This window comes from Tupaia chinensis, unplaced genomic scaffold (genome assembly GCF_000334495.1).
Source record: "Tupaia chinensis unplaced genomic scaffold, TupChi_1.0 Scaffold000528_1, whole genome shotgun sequence".
Taxonomy (NCBI): Eukaryota; Metazoa; Chordata; class Mammalia; order Scandentia; family Tupaiidae; genus Tupaia; species Tupaia belangeri.
Genome location: NW_006160041.1, coordinates 6,671,421 through 6,676,410, shown reverse-complemented (window position 1 = coordinate 6,676,410; position 4,990 = coordinate 6,671,421). Strand labels below are relative to the sequence as shown.

The window sequence follows — 4,990 nt, the reverse complement described above, 5'->3', positions numbered from 1 at the left end:
AATTTTATTAAATGTAATAAAAAATAGATACTGTGCCATTGGTGACTATTTTATTGCCAGAGACAATAGAGAGAAAGAAGAAACATACAGCCAAAATGTTAAGAGTACAGGTTTTGGAGCCAGACCCCTGAGACTCGAATCCCAGCTCTGCCATTTGACTCAGTTTGTTAACATACCTCTCCAAGCCTCAGAGTGGATAATAATAGTTTCCACCTCATAAACTGTGGTGAGACTTAAATAAGAAGTTAATCCATGACAGCTCTTTGCGGAGATCCTGGCATACGTATGTGCATGTACAGACATGTCACCACTGAGAATACCAGCTATTATTGCCATTACTAGCACTCCTAAGTTTAAGTCTTGATGAGACGAGCATATCAAGGGTAAATCGAATCAACCAGTCATCCAAATGACAGCAGCAATGCCGCCTACACAGAGTTGACACATCCGCTCAAGGTGAATAGCACTTTTCATATTTAAGGCATGGGTATGTATAAACTTTTCTCCTCTTCAAATTGGTTGCACAAAGAATTACTTTTAACAGTTCTAGTCTGTACAGAAACAAATTGTTTTAGCAGCAGCATCAGCAAATGAGCCATTTGTTGTTGCATAAATGAATTTTCTAGATCTAAAAGGTAAAACAAAGTTAGAGGTAGAAATAGAGATGGGGTGAAACACACATACACAGCGAGACGTTTGCATGCGCGTAACACGCACACACTCATACGCTGAGAGAATGGATTTCATAGAAATCTTTTGGGGGAGCATAAGTACTCACATGGGTTTTAAAATGTAACCTTTTCTGGGTGACATGTCACTGATGTCAACATGAGCTACTGCTCCATACTGGCTGCTGTTTTCCCTAAATAGAAATGTTCTCCCTATACAGAAGAGCGCAGTATAAAGAATTCCCTGCCTCTGCACGAAGCAGCCGCTGCTCTCCTTTAAGTATTCTTCTTTCAATGTGTGGCTCTTCTATGCCTCCCCGGCCTCTCGCTCCCATTTTGTGTTTGTTGTTTGTTTATTTGGGCAGTGTTCATTGAAGATAGTGTATCAGGGACCTGCACAGAACACAAAGATAAATAGGACACTCTTCCCTGCCCTCAAGGAGATAGCAGCATTAAGGAATATGCAAACGTTATTATTTCTTACTCTGTATAGTGTGTGTGCGCGTCCTCATTTCTCCTCCTATCACCTCTCCCCCCCTCGTTCTTCTGCTGAAGGGAAGGAAACCAATGAGCCACGCTGGTTACAATTGTATTTGTAGTGGAAGCAAGCAGGTTCTGAGACAGGGATTCTCCTTTTAGTAAAATACAGGATATTTATTTTGAATGACCCTCTTGCATACTGTTGAACATTTTATAAACCTTTTTTATTTTTTATTTTTTTGCTTTGTCATTTATTCTAGTGTTCCAAATAGATGAGGCTGTCAAAGTAATTACCTTCGGATAAGTGAGGAATTGGTATCTTACAGTAAACAAAAATCTATGCAGTTGGCCTAAACTTCCAAGTGAGACTGTCATAAAGGCTGCATACTAAGCAATGTCGGTGGTATTTCTGTAATAGCTATGGCAATGAAAACTGCTCTTTCGAGTCTCCTTTTACAAATTGGTAGTTATAGATAGGACAGTCGGTTCTCCCCCATCACAAAGACACATTTTTTCACATTAAAATTCAGAAAAAAATTTAAAAAATAGTTCTCTAAACAACAAATAGATCATATAACTTGTCATCTCTTCAAGGTGGCATAGGGGTATATATGAGCAAGCTTAAAAATTACCTAAGGAGAAAGGGTAAGCTTGCAGTGTGGCTAAACTTTTGAATCTCTCCAAACACACACACACACACACACACACACACACACACACACACACACTGAAAAATAATAATAATAATTTCAGATAACGCAAACCTGAAAAAAAAAGACCTGACTTTCTTTATTTTTAAAGCTTTTAAAAGTAAATGTAGGGGAACCAGCAGATGGCGCAGTGGTTACGTTGCTGGACTCCCACAGAGTTGACTGTGATTTGAGTACCAGACCCCAAGGCTTAAATTTTATGCGGGGCATGTGTGCCTGCAAGCCCAAAATCCCTAGAGGGGAGGATAGGAGAAGGGATTGAGATGTGGCCATTCTGTCTCTTTGTCTCTCTGGTGAGTGCATGTGCCCTATAGCAAAAATCCCTAAAAAAGTAAATAAATAAAATACAAAAGTAAATGTAGGGACCAACAGATGGCATAATGGTTGTGTCGCTGGACTCCCACTTAGTCATATGTCATTCCAGTCCCGGACTGGTGGCTTAAAACTCATGACAGTTGGGTGTGAATGAGGTCCCAGGATCCCAAGAGGAGAATGGAGAAGGGATTGCAGTGTGGCCATCCCCCCAAGGCATTATGTTTTGCTTTCTGTCTCTCTGTTTCTCTGGCAAGTGCATATGCCCTATAGCAAAAATCTCTTATAAATAAATAAACAAATAAGTGTATGTATTGGGGCTGGTAGGTGGTATAGTTGCTATGGTACTGGATTCCCACATGACCAAGCATAGTTCGAGCCCTGGACCCTGTGGCTTGAAAATCATGCCAGGGACATGTGTATGTATGCCCCAAATCCTGAGAGAATAGAGGAGAAGGGATTGTGGCATGGACAGAATCACCTCCAGGGGGTGATTTCCCACTTTCCCTCTCTCTGTGTCCTGCAAGCACAAACACCCTACGGCAAAAAATAAAAACAAACAAAAAAAAAAGTGTATATGGCAAATCTATTGATAATAAATCATGAGGTTTAGAATATATGTAAAAGTTAAAAATAGAACAATAGCATAAAGGACAGAAGGGAAGAATAGAAGTAGACTGCTATAAGCTTCTCTAAACTAAGGGTTGATTGTAGTAAGTCAAAGATGCTAGTCACCAGAAATTGAAAAAAAGAGGTATGTCAAATAAGCCAATAGTGGAGATATTCTGTGATTCTAGGAATCACAGAAAATAAAGTTAATTCATCAAACACAGGGAAAGAAGTCAAGGAAACAGAATGCAATAGAAAAAATAGAAAGCAAATACAAGAGGTTTGAGTTAAGCCAGACTATATTGATAAGGGATCTAAAAAAAGAAAATCAAGACACAATTTTATTGCTATTTACAAGAAATCCACTTTGCCTATAAAAACACAAATAATTTAAAGTAAAAGACTGAAAAAGACATAGGATGGAAGCAACCATAGAACCACATTAGTATCAGACAAAGCAGATTCCAAAACAAGCAATATACCGACAGTAAAGAGGAACATTTCACATGATTAAGAGAAAACATAAGAATCGTAAATGTCTATCCACCAAATAATAGCGTTTTTAAATAGATGAAAAAACAGAGTTAAAGGAAAAGCACCAGCTCAAACAGCTTCCTTGGGGATAACTTGAGAACTCATCAACGTGTTCAGAAGAAGGTCTTGTATATCCTAAGATTTAGAGTCTCCTTACATGAACATGGCTGACCATTAGGACAGCACTCTGAGGATCGTTCTGGTAGGGAAGACTGAAAGTGGGAAAAGTGCCACAGCAAACACTATCCTTGGGCCACAAACATTTGCTTCTAAAATTTCTGCCCATGCTGTTACTACGACTTGTCAGAGTATCCCAGGAATGGAAGGGGAGAGACCTTCTCATTGTTGACACCCCGGGGCTCTTTGACATCGAGGAGAGCCTGGACACCACGTGTTCCGAAATCAGCAGATGCGTCATCTTCTCCTGACCAGGCCCTCATGCCATCATCATGGTTTTGCAACTAGGCCACTTCACAATTAGAAAACAATTAGACTGATCAAAGCTGTCTTTGGGGAGCCAGCCATGAAGTACATGATCATCTTGTTCACTTGCAAAGAAGAGCTGGAAGACCAGCGCCTCAATGACTTTATAGAAGATTGAGACAAGAAGCTAAAAAACATCCTTGAGGGGACCAGTGGTTAGCGTAATGGCTGTTGCTAGACTCCCATGTAGTCGACCGCGGTTCGTGTCCCAGACCCAGTGACTTAAACTCATGCCGGGTGTGTGTGTGTGTGTGTGTGTGCCCAAGATCCCAAGAGGAGAATGGAGGAGAAGGGATTGCGGCGTGGCCATCCCCGCTAGGGGGTGATTTCTTGCTTTCTGTCTCTCTTTCTCTGTCTTTCTGGCGAGTGCACGCGCCCTATAGCAAAAACCTCTCTTAAAAAACAAAAACATCCTTGAGGAGTGTGGGAATCACTACTGTGCCTTCAGCAACAAAGCAGGTGAGGCTGAGAAGGAAGGTCAAGTGCAGGAGCTGGTGGAGCTGATAGATACTATGGTGCGGAACAACGGAGGGACTTACTTTTCCTACGACATTTACAAGGATACAGAGAAAAGGCTGAGATGACAGGCAGAGGTTTTGAAGAACATCTACACTGATCAACTAAATAATGAAATTCTTCTAGTAGAAAAGGAATATGCTAATAAATTAAAGCAAGAAAAGGAAGAAAAAATAAGATCACTAAAGATAGAATATGACAAAAAAATAAATATAAGGAAAGAAATTGAGAGGAATATATTCAGAGACGTTTTAAAGGTGCAGAAGGGAATGCTTTCAGGAATATGGCATATGTTTCAGAAATAATGTAAATTCCATTTTTTCTTTTTAATTTGTTGTCATTTGCTAATGTGACTTATATTTTACAAAATGGCTACAAAAATATCTCCCCATCTCAGACTTAAGATATAACTAAAAGGGACCAGCCTTTAGTGTAATGGCTATGTCACTGGACTCCCATGTAGTCGACTGTGGTTCGAGTCCCGGACCCAGCAGCTTAAACTCACGCTGGGCACGTGTGCGTGCGTGCCCAAGATCCCGAGAGGAGAATGGAGGAGAGGGGATTGTGGTGTGGCCATCCCCCCTGGGAGGTGATTTCTCGCTTTCTGTCCCTCTGTCTCTCTCTGTCTTTCTGGCAAGCACACGTGCCCTATAGCAAAAACAAACAAACAAACAAACA

The 4,990-nt window shown here is 40.7% G+C and overlaps 1 pseudogene; it reads left to right on the top strand.

Annotated features, from left to right (window-relative positions):
• The first annotated feature begins 3,476 nt into the window (after positions 1-3,476).
• Positions 3,477-4,617, top strand: LOC102491910 (GTPase IMAP family member 7-like; annotated as a pseudogene).
• The last annotated feature ends 373 nt before the right edge of the window (positions 4,618-4,990 follow it).